Below are 15,925 nucleotides of genomic sequence, written 5' to 3'. Positions count from 1 at the left end.
CGAACGCGGGGGCCGATTGTGCTCTTTGTCGTTCGTTCCGCGCTCTCGCTTGCAGATCAAGCACATTAGCTTACATTTGCTTGCGTACGGAATAGATTCGTATATTTGATATGTCCATATGACTTGTATGCATCTTTACATATAGATTTGTTCTTTTTGAAAATTGCGCGAAATTGTATATGTATATGCGTGTTTATATACATATATTAGTATACAACATATCTTATAAGGTAAATGGTAAATATTAATATACCATACATTTTTTCCTTCATATATAATAAAAAAATTAATAATAATAACATTAAAACAACAGGTATTATTAACAAACTTGGTTTTATTTTAAATTCTTCAAGTAAATCAAATTAATAATAATCAATAAGAAGGCATATGCAAATACAAATACGTGAATTTATATATGTACATATGCGCATATACATACATATAGATGCTCACATAAGTAGGAGAGAGCAAGATGTCGAACGTTGCCGTTCGTTTGCTTTGTTTGCTTTGTCGTTCGTTCCGCGCTTTCACTTGCAGTTCATTCAAGGTAACGACAAATGAGCAAGGTAACGACACATTTTTTCGTGCGTGCAACCGGCTAAATCGAATTATAAGACGTTATCACGTCAAAAGTAGAGCTAAATAAAACTGAGTGAATCATTCAACTAATTTTTAAAAAATGTGTATTTTACAAAATTATAGACATTACATTTTATTTAGAACAGGATAGAAAAATGTCATGAAGAAAGAACTAAAACTCCGAGTCTTAATAACCAAAAAATGCGAAGTCAAGTTACAAAAATGGTAATTTGGCAATACTGGTGCTAATACGACGTCACTCATTGTCGAAATCGTTGAAAACAAAGTATTGGGACCACGATAGACGCCATCTCATTATTCTTTCCATCATAGTGGCAGTCTATAATTCCTACAGTATTCTATTTTATGAGAAGTGGTTATTATTTTATGTTTTAAACAGGAAGTTGTAGTTAAATTTTGGTCTTCAATATAAAATGTCTTTTATTTTTATATATTGTATATTACAAATTTTTATTATAACTTACTTACTTCCTTTAAGTTCCAGTTTAAGCTTGTGAACATTAGATCTTTGAATTTATCCAATTCGAATATTTCTAAATAATTAATTTGCCCACAAGAAATGTTTAATTTATCGTCAATTATATTTATTTCATTATTACCTACTAAATATAAGAGTATTGAGTTGAAAATCTACTATAGCTCCCAGGCGCACAGTGGTCAAGTAGCCCGACGTTTTGGCCAAAAATCCCAAAATCGAAAGTTACCGTTTGAGGTAAAGCTTCATATATTCGTCAACAGATGACACTGGAGCATTAAAATCCAAAGGGACAGATGTTTACATTGAACAGATGTTCCGTGGTGAACGCTCAAAAGTGCCATTTGTTGGGACTCGCGCGAGACAGTACGCATGCACGTTTTCGAGCGCCGCACAAAAATAGGTGCAGATTCACCATTTTTCAACGAAAAAGGGCAAACTAAAAAGGATGTTGTTCGGAAAGGTACGATGCCATCCATGATGTTTTTCTGTCAGAAAAATTTGATAATTTAATACAAATTATCTGTAATAAACTAATGGACGACGCAATACCTTCATATGTTATCGAAGAAAAATCAAAAACGGCTTTGATTAAAGTTATTTCTGTTTTGAAAAAGAAACGGAAAGATGCTCGCAGTACGAAAAATCGTTTCCTGGAGAATAATAAAAGCTTGTTGGACGATTCAACGAGCGTAACGGTGAATAGTTTACATAAATTTACAATAATATAAATATATTTATATTAATTTATATACATTAATGAAGTTTTCAGACAGCATCCTTGATGTGAACAATGACGAGGAGATATGAATAAATGTATGTTCTTCCTATTAAAATTTAAGTTTATTTCATAAATAAATGTATGATACGTCACTTTTAGTTTAAGTGTATTATTTTTCACGACATATTTTCCCCCCTTTTAATGTGGCATATTCTTTTGAAAATCGTACGTCTACTGTCGAAATCAAAGACTCCAAAAACCTTGGTAATGTGAACTTCAGTAAAATCTGAAAACTTTTTGCAAAAACTGTCCGCCATTTCATTTTGAAATTCTGATCTCATATTCACAATCAGCGACCCCAAAATCCTCGGTAATGTGAATTTTAGTAAAATCTGAACACTTTTCGCGAAAAATGTCCGCCATTTTGGGTCTGCCATTTTGAATTTTGAAATTCTGATTTCATTTTCAGAATCAGCGACACAAAAAACCCTATATGTAAAAATTTCATAAAAATCGTACTATTTCTCTTTGACTTATTGTTTTCTGACCAAAGCGTCGGGCTACTTGACCACTGTGAGGCGCCTTAAAATATTTATTACTATGCAATCGAATTTTTATCAATAAAATTAATTAATTTAACAGTCATGGTGTTATTTTTTGTCCTCGATATTTCCGACACATTTATAAGTACTTCCTTTCTTATTTTATATATTAATATTTTCACAGACTAAGATATTTTGGTTTTATTAAGCATTTCTGTATTCCTATATTGGAAAAAAAAATTATAATATCCGAGGGCAGCACCACTATGAATGGGGCATCTCGTTTTGGTATTATTTATTGTTTGTATATTATTATTATGGGTAATGATAATTTCGGCCAAACACCCAAAAAGGGTGTGAGCTCCAATTATATATATACATATATACATGTATAATGATAATTTCGAGGCTGCACAGGAAAATTTGCTGTAACATAAAATAGCGTAATTTTCCATTGATTCTGCATTATTACCTAAATTTCTGTTGTATGAATTTTGCTGATTTTGTAGTAAATTACTAAAATTTTCACATTCATAATTTCGGTTTTGATGTTGCTGTCTAGTTTTGTTAAGAGTATTAAAATTTTTCGTTTGAAAGTTTTTAAAAGTTCTATTCGATTTATTACAACTACCACTATCATTTCTGTTACTGCGGCTACTTTTATTAGGAAAGTTGCTTGTATTTTTGAATCGTTGGAAACCATTTCTATTTAAATCGTTATTTGCATTTTGTGGGGTTATTGCTAGGAAAGTTATTGTTATTTGAATTACGTGGAAAACTATTTACTTGTTTATTATGCACTAATTTTATATATTTTTATTTTTTACTTTCTAAATAAAATGTATTAGTATTAGTAGAAAAAATATTATTTTAAAGCAAAAGAGATTGAATATTAAGGGGTAAATAGCTTATATAAATATCAAAAGTTAGTTTCTCATCATGTAGAGGTGTATATAAAACGTTCTATGTATAGAAAAGTTTCCAAGCTAGTCTTCAAATTTTCCTCAATTTAAAATGTAATTCTTCAAAGTTCTTCAACATTTAGAGCATCGATTCTAAAATTAAAAAAAAAAAATAATTTTATTCCTTTTATTTATTAATTTATGGTTTTATTCATTTTATTTTTTTGTTTTTATTTTTTTTTAATTATTTTGCTATCTCATGTAGGTTGGAACAAAAAATTCTGCTACTTTTAACGCCTTACCTTGCAATGTATTGCTTAGTAGAGATTTCATCATATATTGGCTCTGCTTGAAGCGCTGTAACACAGACGCGACGACTCTCAGGTAATTACTGAGCGTATACTCTCTACTTCCATTGAATGCAGTCATACTCCTAGCTTGACGTAAGCTCAAAGCCATTGCGTCTGTTGTTGTTGTCACGATGGAGAGAATAATGAGATGGCGCCTATCGTGGTCCCGTTACTTTGCGCTCAGCGAATTTGACAACTAGTTACGTGATTTTAGCTCCAGTATGGCCAGATTACCATTTTCGTAACTTGATTTAGAATTTTTTTTGTTATTTAGTCTCGGAGGTTTAGTTCTTTCTTCATGACATTTTTCTAGCTGTTCTAATTAAAATGTCATGTTTATAATTTTGTAAAATATACATTTTTTAATAATTATTTAAATAATTCACTCAGTTTTATTTAGCTTTACTTTTTTTAACATCTGGTGGCATTGCCCGCGATTGCAGGTGTTGTTGGTGTTCTTCTGCTTTCGGCAGTCAAATCTCTCTCTCGATACTGCCGTGTTGCCTAGCTTTGGATATAAAAACGGACTAAAATGCCCATTCAAAGAAAATAACCCAACAAATTTTTATTGAATCACTTATAGAACTTTGTATACGTGACAAATTGTCTTTAAAATGTGCGTTTTTTTTTAAATAAATGTGTTATGCTTATGTACAATTTAATTTATGAGTTTTTTTTTGTTAAGTGAGACTCTTTTGTTAAGGGAATTTGCTAAATTTGAGGTTATGTAACTAGATAAGGTACTCTTTTTGTAAAAATGTCAGTATGGTTTCTTTAGTACTTTCTGGTATTTTGCGGCTTATTTTTACAATGAATACACCTCTTGATGCCCTAAGTCCACTAAGGATTGATGGTCGGAAGAAACTGTGTAAGAAGGTTTTCAATCTTAAAAAGAGTTGAGAGAAAGACCTTTAATATTCTTGCATAACCTTAAAAGGATCAAAAAATTAAATTCACACTTTCAAAATATCAAATTTTATAAGAAGCAACTTATTTTCATTAGAACTAAAATCTTCTCAGAGTGACCTTTTTTAACCTTTTTTTGTTTAATAATATAGTTTGTTTTGACGTGATAACGTCTTATAATTCGATTTAACAGGCTGCACGCACGAAAAAATGTGTCGTTACCTTGCTCATATGTAGTTACCTTGCTCATATTAGTGTTACCTTGCTCTTTAGTGTTACCTTTCTCATTAGTGTTACCTTGCTCATATGTAGTTACCTTGCTCATTGCATTGAATGAACTGCAAGCGAAAGCGCGGAAGGAACGACAAAGCAAACAAAGCAAACGAACGGCAACGTTCGACATCTTGCTCTCCCGTACTTAAGTGAGCGTATATATGTATGTATATGCGCATATGTACATATATAAATTCACGTATTTATATTTGCATATGCCTTCTTATTGATTATTATTAATTTCATTCACTTGAAGAATTTAAAATAAAACCAAGTTTGTTAATAATACCTGTTGTTTTAATGTTATTATTATTATTTTTTTATTATATATGAAGGAAAAAATGTATGGTAATATTTACCATATCTATACTAATATTATAAAGAGGAAAACTTTGTTTGTTTGGTTGTAATGAATAGGCTCAAAAACTACTGGACCGATTTTAAAAATTCTTTCACCATTCGAAAGCTACATCACGTGTAACATGGATTATATTTTATTTTGGAAATAGGGCTCGAGATATAGGTCAAAACGTGGACCCGGGTAACCTTCGGATGTGTATGTACAATATGGGTATCAAATGAAAGCTGCTGATAAGTGCTTTAATACGGGGTAATTTTCATACCTATTGATGACTAGGGTCTGGAAATATATGCCAAAACGTGGACCCGCCCTGTCTTTGCACCGAATTAAACCAAACTTCCACACATTGTTAAGGAGGTATTGAAGATGATTTCCGTATAGTTTGAATACCTATTGGTAGATAGGGTCTCGAGATATAGGTCAAAACGTTGACCCGGGTAACCTTCGGATGTGTATGTACAATATGGGTATCAAATTGAAGCTGTTGGTGAATGCTTTAGTTCAGAGTATTTCCATCCGCTCCGTGACTAGGGTCTCGAGATAGAGACCAAAACGTGGACCCTAGAATGTGTTTGTACAATATGGATATCAAATGAAAGCTGTTGATAAGTGCTTTAATAGCGGGTAATTTTCATACCTATTGATGACTAGGGTCTGGAAATATATGCCAAAACGTGGACCCGCCGTGTCTTTGAACCGAATTAAACCAAACTTCCACACATTGTTAAGTAGGTATTGAAGATGATTTCCGTATAGTTTGAATACCTATTGGTAGATAGGGTCTTGAGATATAGGAGAAAACGTTGACCCGGGTAACCTTCGGATGTGTATGTACAATATGGGTATCAAATGAAAGCTGTTGGTGAATGCTTTAGTACAGTGCCGCTCCGTGACTGGGGTATCGAGATATAAATCAAAACGTGGACCCGGGTAACCTTTGGTTGTGTATGTACAATATGGGTATCAAATGAAAGCTGTTGATAAGTGCTTTAATACGTGGTAATTTGTTATGTTATGTTATGTTATGTTATGTTATGTTAAAGTATATTATGTTATGTTAATGTTAACTCATTCTCTATATCCATACAAAATATCTATCAAACAAATAAAATTAAAATTTTCTTTTGAAAAATGCAACCATTCAATCAGTATTTTCTTATGACGTTATCACGTTAAACTATCGTCAGTAAACCGACTTTACAGACCACCTCTTTTTTAATTTAAAGTTTCGGTAGCTTTAAATTAAAAAAAAAAAAAACACGAAACTTCAAAATTTTCACATTTTCGGTAGAAAAAAGCACTAAATTTATTGCGAAGAGCAAATGGTTGGCAATACTGCACAACTCAGCAAACGTGACGTCTCGTACGCTCTGATGGGCGCAATCTTCTTTCTATCATTCTTGGTTGTAGTCGCTATTGTTCATATCCAGCTGTTGTTAATTTCTTTGATGTGAGCGAAAAGTTTTATTATGTTGGTTTTTGTTGGTGTTAATATTTCTCTTTCTTTTAAATAGTGCTTCAATGGTTTAAGTGCAATATTTGATTATTGGATGTAATGCTATTAATGTTATTGTGCTTGCTGCTTTTTCTCTTTGTCTCTGGCTGGTTAAATGCATGTTATTACTTTTTTTCCATTGTTTGTTGTAACTCTCTTGAGAATAAATTTTAATCACAATACTCTATGCATAATAATTTTTTTGTCACGGTTAAATTAAAGTCACTCTGTTTTCCTTGAAAGACATATCTATTATTTCATTTAAAAATATAGTTGATATATTCTTGTTGTTAATTTAAAAATCATAATGCTTTTTTTTTGTTTTCATATGAATATCGATTTCATATCATTTCGATTTCGCAGACTTTTCACATCTTTTTGAAATTTTTGTTTCATTTCTCACAAATTTTAATGCTGATTTTCTTTTTAACACTTCAATTTTAAATGTTTTTATTTTATATTTAATTTCATTATTTGCTAATAATGTGTTTTAAATTTTGCTTGATTTTGAGTTCATTTTATTTGTGGGGCTCCATTCGGCTTATCGAAGAATTTATCCTTCCTGATGCCGATTATCACTAGAAATGTTATTGCACAATATATCCCATCCACGTCGCCAGTTTATTTTCTTAGAAAAATAAAAATAAGTTAGTGGCATTTAGATTGTGTAATTTATTATTCAAAAATTACTTCAAAGACTGCCTTTTACAATTATGATTAAATTATGATGTGTGTATGTATGCTTTTGTTATTATGTATATTACATAAAAATATGCATGAATAATTTATTACATGTTAATGATTTTATGAGTTTGCTGACATTTAAATATCTGCAGGCTACTGTTGCTGCTGACTGCAGTTGACCTCCATACATACTCGTACATATCTTACATCTATGCTAAGCAATTATATAAAATTGCTCGCATGCGGGAATATGCATATGTATGTATGTAATGATCTGGCGACTTTAATAGTTTTTTTCTGGTTTGCTCTTTCACTATATATCAGTGCTGAGCAAACATGAGCTCACACACAAGCAAAAAATGCTTTTACAGTTGTGGGTAGTGCGAATGATTCCGTATCAGGTGCAATTGAGCTAAACGGCGTTCACTGATAGAGTTTCCTAGACTTACACAACATTACGAGATATGTTCCGAATTCGAGTGGAAGTGATTATAGAAATGAACTTAAAGAGCAATAGTGAATGATGTAGTTTTGGTGAGTTATTTGTTAATTTTTGAATTGGTTTTTGATTCACCGTCAAAATAAACTTTACAGTTGTGAACTGTCAATTTAATCATAGTAAATTGTGAATGATTGAATAGCAAATGAAAAGTTGATTGCATTAGTTTACGGTTATTTTAAGAGAAAATGAGCGAATTGAAGGAGTTTTTAACAGAAAGAAAATATGCTACCATTCCCATACGTTAGATGTGCCTGTATTATTATAGGTACAGTGAGTCAAAAAAGTTTAAGTACACTTAAGTTTTGTTCAAAAATTTACTAAAATAATTTTTATTTTTAAATATAAACATAAACTTTTGGCATGTAGTGTAAAAAGAGAATATTGTTAACTTAGTTTCACTCCTTTCTTCTCTCTCACTGTTGTGAGTTGAAGAATAATTGTCGTTAAGGAGAGAGAGAGAGCTAAAACAGCCAAAAAAGTTTACGTACGTTGTTATTTTTTCGTTGTTTCTGTTTCCAAAACTTACGGTTTTTCTCCGTTATTTCTTATCATCGCTCAAATGATCATAGTTGATAGTATTTTGATGCAAATGGTATGTATAACTATTAATAGTTTTGTGTTTATGGTGACAGTTAACGTATATGATGGGTCGCGGGTGTGAAATATCAGTCGATTTGCGTAAAGTGACTATAAAATTATATTTAGAAAAAAAATCTTTGCGTGAAATCGGCAAAAATATCGGTAAATCACATTCCAGCGTGCAAGGAGTAATTAATTCTTATATAAACTCTGGAAATATTCGGCCAAAGCCGCGATCCGGCCGGCCAAAAAAACTCTCACAGAGAGACGGGCGCCGAATCCTAGATTTAATAAGGTCTAATCCCAGAAAATCTGCTGTGGAAATACAGGAAGAGGTGCAGCAAAGCGTTGGAATAAGCGTCCACCCACAAACTGTTCGAAGTGTACTCCATAAGGCTGGGTACAATGGTCGAACACCGCGTAAAAAGCCTTTTATATCTAAAGTAAATAAAAAAAAGAGGACTAACTTCGCTAAAGACTATCTGAACAAGCCCGAATCATTTTGGAGCAACGTAATTTTTAGTGATGAGTCTAAATATAATTTGTTTGGTCCAGATGGAGCCGTAAAAGTTTATAGAAAACCAAATAAACAGATGAAAGTGAAAAATTTGGTACCCACAGTGAAACACGGTGGTGGTAACATTATAGTTTGGGGCTGTATGGCAGAAGTTGGTGTTGGAAAGCTTGTGTTTGTTGACAATGTAATGGATAAGCACCTCTCCCTAAAAATCCTGAGAGAAAATCTTGAGACGAGTGCGACACAATTGGGGTTTGAAAAAAATTGGTTCTTGTTTCAACAAGACAATGACCCGAAACACACGTCATATTTGGTCAGAGAGTGGCTTCTATATAACTGCAAGCAACTACATACACCACCCCAGTCCCCGGATCTAAATCCTATCGAGCACATCTGGGATCTGCTCGAAAAACGAATACGTAAACACACAATTACTTCGAAGGAATCCCTAAAGAAGGCTTTATCGACTGAGTGGATGAAAATAACCCAAAATGATACCGGAAACTTAGTGAAGAGCATGCGGCGGCACTTACAAGCAGTTATCGATGCCGGGGGAGGGCCAACCAAATACTAACAACACTTAACCTATAAGAATTTTCAAACGATTTTAATATTTTCGGTTAAGTGTACGAAAACTTATTTGACGTGCGCTCGGACTTTTTTTTTCATTTTTGTATAGCTATTTCTATGTTTTAAGTTCGTAACCCATGAAAAGGCTTATTTTGTGTTCTTTAACCTTTAAATATATCTATTTCGAAGAATAAATTTTATTTTTAGATTGTATGATGGAGTTTTTATTGATAATTTTCTAAAACTTCAGGTGTACTTAAACTTTTTTGGCTCACTGTATTTTAAGTTCATGTTCGCAATTGGAGCAATTCATTTAACATTAAAGAGTAGAGGCTCGTGTCCAACTACGGGATCAATAAGAATATTTTTAACATGTCATTTCACGCTTAAAAGAAAAATCCATTCCTGCAACAACTACAATGGGCGTTCAGACTAAGGTTTTTTTCGAAAGGTGACTTTCGAAAGCCTTTGCCATAGTTCGTAGTACGGTCGGTGCAAACGTTTTTGTACGCCTGTCAGTTATTTGCGAAAAATTGCGGCAGATTGTATACAGCGAAGCAAAACGGAGCACGAGATAATGTTATAAAAATTTTTTTTTTCAATATTTTCTTTTTCTTTTTTCTAGTCAGATACATTCGTTTGTGGAGTACTCTGATGGTTTAGCTCGGCTCCTATAGGTCTTTCCACGAACGGACTACAATGGGCGTTGACATGACAAAATAATAAAATAAAAAAAAATTTTTTCAATATTTTCTTTTCCTTTTTCCAATCAGATACATTCGTTTGTGGAGTACTGTGATTTTTTAGCTCAACTCTAATACTTAGGTCTTTCCACAAGCATTTTTTTCACGTTAGCGCCAGTTACTAACGCAAGCGGGACATTCTTATACCTTCCATAAATTTAAGACGGATCGCCTCCTGAGTAGAATTCTGTCTGTTTTGCTTTGAAAAAGGTCTTACGTTAAATTTACTACTATTTAATTTTTATTTTTTATTTTTATTAAAGTTAATATTAAAAAATCTCGTATATATTTAAATTTACTCAAATCGTTGATTGGACCGAAACCGCAATTTCACAAATTCAAGTTGGAGTGAATTCTAACCGACAATTTTCTTGTGAATTTTTTTTAGGACATCCACATGAGCACAAAAAAGAAAATTAAGCAGTGAAAGTGAAACACAGAAAACCCAATCTCAGATTAATATTATAATTGATTGAAATCCAAGCGGAAGTGCATAACTGAAGCTACCAAGGATGATGGATTACCAGGTTTGGCCATCCGAAGCAAAATTGTGAGACTAACTTCGGATGTCGCGTTTCAGGGGACAACAGCGGAATTCTGCCCTCTCATTTCACACACATTTTCACACCTGTCCAATCAGTTGTTATCCAGACGGCAGCGAAGTAAAATGAGTAATAGCTTCCTTGATTGTTTTTCTTTATTGTTTTTCTTTATTTATAAATCAACTGATCCCTTTAAATTCGCTGAGAGCTGGTTAACAGTCTGATGTTGGTTACACCCATGATGGAAAGAATAATGAGATAGCGTCTATCGTGGTACCGTTACTTTGCTCTTAGCAAATTTGACAATGAGTGATATCGTATTAGCACCAGAATGGTCAGATTACCATTTTCGTAACTTGATTTGGCATTTTTTTTTTGTTATTTAGCCTCGAAGTTTTAGTTCTTTCTTCATGACATTTTTCTAATCTGTTCTAAATAAAATGTAATGTTTATACAATAATTTTGTAAAGTATTTTTGTTTTTTGAAATTAGTTCAATAAATCACTCCGTTTTATTTAGCTTTACTTCTTTTAACATCTGGTTGCATTGCCCGCGATTGCGGTTGTTGTTGGTGTTCTTCTCCTTCCAGCAGTCAAATCTCTCTCTCGCTACTGCAGTGTTGCCTAGCTTTGGATATAAAAACGCACTAAAATGCCCATTTAAAGAAAATAAAATACCCAGTTTTTATTGAACTACTTAAAGAAGTTTGTATGGTTTACCTTTAAAATCTGCGTTTTTTTAACTAAATGTCTTGTGGTTACATACAATTTGAATTCTGAATTTTTGTTAAGAGAAACTCTTTTGTTAAGAGAACGACTTTTTTGCTGTATGTGAGGTTTTGTAACAAGATAAGGTACCCGTTTTGTATAAATGTCATTATAGTTTCTCCAGAGTTTTCTGGTATTTTGTTGCTTATTTTTACTATGAATACACTTCTTGATGCCCTGTGTCCCACTAAGGATTGAGGACCGGAAGAAACGATTACACTATAACTTCTTTTATTTTAATTCGCATTCAGTAAATGCAAACGCGTTTTAAAATGTGTAAAAAGGTTTTCAATGTTAAAAAGAGTTGAGAGAAGAAGATTTAATATTCTATCAAAACCTTAAGAGGAGCAGAAAATTGAATTTTCACTTTCAAAATATCAAATTTTATAAGAACCAATATATTTTTATTAACACTAAAATCTTCTCGAAGTACCCTTTTTTACCATTCTTTTTTTTAATAATACAGTTTTTCTTTAACTTACATTTTCGGTAGCTTTAAATTAAAAAAAAAAGAAACAAGCAACAAACTTAAAAATGTTAGCCTTTTGGGCATAAAAAAACACTAAATATATTGCGAAGATCAAATGGCAACATTGCGCAAATCAGGTCATGCGACGCCACGCACTCTCTGATGGACGTAATCTTGTGTCTACCATTCTTGGGTTACTCCTCTACATTCTGTAAACTAGGCTAGCACGCTTAACCCTTTGAAGCACACATTTTACTTACCAACCGCTTTTATGATTGCATGTAATTTTAAGGGTTTCAGGGGTCGCTGATTACGAATCTGAGGTCAGATTTGAGAAATTCAATATGGCGGATACAAAATGGCGGACCTATTTTTTGAAAACTTGTTGGATACTCACCAAATTTGATATTAGGGGGTTTTTGGGGTCGCTGATTACGAACCTTGAGTCAGATTTGAGAAATTCAATATGGCGGATACAAAATGGCGGACATATTTTTTGAAAACTTGTTGGATACTCACCAAGTTTGATATTAGGGAGTTTTTGGGGTCCGCCATATTGAATTTCTCAAATCTGACCTCAGATTCGTAATCAGCAACCCCAAAAACCTTATAGTATCATGTCCCATCTTTATACATTATGTACTTTGTTGAAAAATGAATTTTTTCCTGAAAATAGACGATTTTTTCAATTTGTTTATCTGTAATTGTTTATAAATTCACGCAAAACAATTTTCTTAGTTTCAGTTACATTCTTTGATATATGGATTATCATATAAATAAATTTTCTCGGTCCCATTTTCATAAATATGAAATCTGTAGAGAAAAGTTGAGAAAAAAGAAGGTGGGAACCTGGCTTCCCACCATGCTCCTAAGGGTTAATATACGATTTCCGATTGTGTTTGTGTTTGTGAAAAAGCGTACCCTACAAGACAGCTGACTATTAGCACTCATATTAACATCATCACTATTCTCATCCAACTACACATTTTCGTTCTAGCCATGGGAAAGTTCTGATAGTTTCCCCTTGTCGGTGTGATATTCTATCTCCCTTTTACCAATAGCAATTTCTTATAACTGGAAAATATATCTACTATGCTCTAAAGGTAAGGCAACTATTCATTTTTATTCTTACAATGTAATAACTGCTGACAACTAAACTCCTCATTGTCGTTATCACAAACTTCTCAGCACTAGTAATCATACTTCTCATTTTTGTTCTCAACAAGTAATCAGCGCCTTTGGGCCAAACTACTCATTTTCGTCATCAAAAAGTAATCAGCACAAACTCCTCAATAACTCCTCATTTTCGTTAAAACGTGTAATTAAAATGTTTTGTTTATAAATTATAAAATTCATATTTTTTTTGTTTTCATTAAAAAACTTTTACCCCACAATTCGGTGTTTCATTCACGGAGATTCGAACTCACGAATTTTCAAGCTTTAGCCAAGCATCTATTCATTCGGCCATGGCGACCTTACAATAAATACGGCCAAATTTCACACTAGAACTTTTTTCAGAGCAGCCACATTATAAGTATACAAATGAGTTGCCTTGGAGTTTAAAGTACAGTAGATATATTTTTCACTTATATGAAATTGCTATTGGTAAAAGAGAGATAGAATTCACATCGAACAGGGGAAAAGAATATCAAATGAAATATTTCATTTCCCCATTAAAAAAATGTTGTATATATAAATATCATTAGCGTGTTCTCCTCGCAATGTCTTGCGCTGCTTTAAGGTGCTGAAAGGCTCTGAACCGGCTAGTGTGATTAAATTTTTGATCAATACTTTACGAGTTATCGATTACTACAGCCATCTACCGAAGAAGTAATGGATTTCTTTTTCCCCCAACCTAATATTTACAATCTAAGCGATACAATTTTGGAAATTTGTTATTTGAAACCTTTCCACTTTTACTTAATTTCTAGTTGTAATGAATTGATTTGTGATGAGTACGATTTACCTGAATCGGATTAGCCATGACTTTTGTCTATACTATTTTTCATATCATTTTTAATTTTTTAGATGGCACTTGCTCAAGCTTACGGATCTCCAAAATGGGCTCAGAGCGGTCCTTGTACTTGTGCCACAACAGGTTAAGTTTTTGAAACCATGCATTGCGATAAGGGAATTAGCGGACTGCTTGTGCAATATTTGTTGCTGCTTCAAATGATCGTAAAAGGTGTAAGTAATTGAACTATATTTATTTCCATGCCTGTGAGCGTTTGAGATGCGGTTGAGATGCATTTGGGAATTTCAATGACCATATTTTTATGTTCCAAAAACCGTTGAGTCACATTCACAGTAAGTGCTGCTCCAACTTGTAGGAGCGTCCGACAGTGGCCACAAATAGTTAAATATAAAGTGGTGTTTAGTAATATTTTGATGGAATTAGCACTTTGTACAGGTATTAGCAATATGTGGCGTCATGAAAACCACGCCATCCATGTCTTTGGACATCATGCTACATCTGCCATCCCTAGATCTCTTCTGCAAATACTCAGCGACCTGTTGCGCTTTAAGGCTCAGAGCGACCTCACAATGGAAGACTATCACACTTGGACATTCAACCATCTTAGACTCCTATACGGATATACCCAGTGACTGTGAATATAATCCTCCCATTCTCTGCTTCGAAAGGAATTTCTTAATGCAAATCCCTTCTAGACTGGAATGGCTTAGAGAAGATCCATCACCCAACTTACCCGTTAAGATCTACACGGAAGGATCTAAAATGGACACCGGTGCAGGATCAGGGTTATATAGCAAAGAGCTTTCTATTAGTGAATCCTTTGAACTACCGGTTTTTCAAGCGGAAATAAACGCTACTCATGAAGCCTTAAAATGGCTAAAGATAAACAGAATATCATCAACAGATATCTGCATTCTATCAGAGAGCAAAGCTGCCCTACGAACCCTGAATGCATTCCAACCAACATCAAGGAGTGTCTTATATTGTACCCAATCTCTTAATGAGATGACCAAACAATATTGTATTATCTTATGCTGGGTTCCCAGCAACAGAGATATACCAGGGAACTGTAGCACTGGCCAACTTGCAAGGGAAAGGTACCTGTAAGGTATGTTAAGCATAAGTAATTTTATGGGGGTACCCCTCGCAACTTGTGAACTTCTTATTAAGGACGCACTAATCAGTTCTGTAAATCAGAGATGGATTAGTGTCAATACCTGTGAAATTCCTGGCAAACATGGCCAAGCCTACATCTACGTTTGTTCAAGAATATTATTAAATTTAGTAGACTTCAAATTAGGGCCTTAGTAGGGGCCCTCACCGGAAATTGTCCCATAGGAAATAATGCAAGGCGATTATGCGTTTACATGCATGATTTCTGTCGTAGCTGTAGGAATGAGGAGGAATTGGAAACAATTCAACACTTATTTTGCACATGCCCAGCTCTAGCCAGAAGCAGGAACCGATTTTTAAATCCTTCTTCTTAACGATATCTCTATTCGTTATTCGTATCTATACACTTTAGGTATCAACAACCTTTTACGCTTTGTCGAAAGCTCAGGATGATTCAATAATGAGAGGGAAATGTAGGACCTAATATTTCATGGTCTAAGTGGCATTGCTGTCTCTATGTGCGATGCGGCTGCCAAACCTAACATAATTTTCCCTAACATTTTGTTGAGGACCAATCATGAATAACTTAATCAAAACGTGGCTGAAAGGTTCTTTACATTTTTTTTCTTTTTAATATAAAAATTCGCTTCTAAAAGTAGATGTTTAAGGAAATTTATTGTTTTAGTTTTCTAGTTTTTGAAAAATTGCTTGCTTTATAGTCTATCTTTAAAAAGCGGCATTTTACTTATGGCCGGCGGGCCAATTAAAAGGTCCAAAAAATCGATTTTTTTTTTCCTGAAATCAATAGCTTAGATATTCAAGAACATGAGACACAAATT

At 33.3% G+C, this 15,925-nt stretch overlaps 1 protein-coding gene across 4 annotated transcripts in view; it reads left to right on the top strand.

Annotated features, from left to right (window-relative positions):
• The window catches only part of LOC128861467 (FMRFamide receptor), a 175,890-nt gene that overhangs the window by 87,945 nt on the left and 72,020 nt on the right, over positions 1-15,925 (top strand). For 3 of the 4 annotated variants that reach the window (XM_054099609.1, XM_054099606.1, XM_054099608.1), the window contains exon 3: positions 14,027-14,185. The gene's annotated coding sequence lies outside the window, so the exon portion shown is untranslated. Of the gene's footprint in view, positions 1-3,582; positions 3,625-14,026; positions 14,186-15,925 lie in introns of those variants that run through there. The other variant, XM_054099610.1, reaches the window with a different exon arrangement.

This window comes from Anastrepha ludens, chromosome 4 (assembly GCF_028408465.1).
Source record: "Anastrepha ludens isolate Willacy chromosome 4, idAnaLude1.1, whole genome shotgun sequence".
NCBI lineage: Eukaryota > Metazoa > Arthropoda > Insecta > Diptera > Tephritidae > Anastrepha > Anastrepha ludens.
Note: the sequence above shows the minus strand (reverse complement) of the source record. Positions and strands in the feature narration are given on the sequence as shown.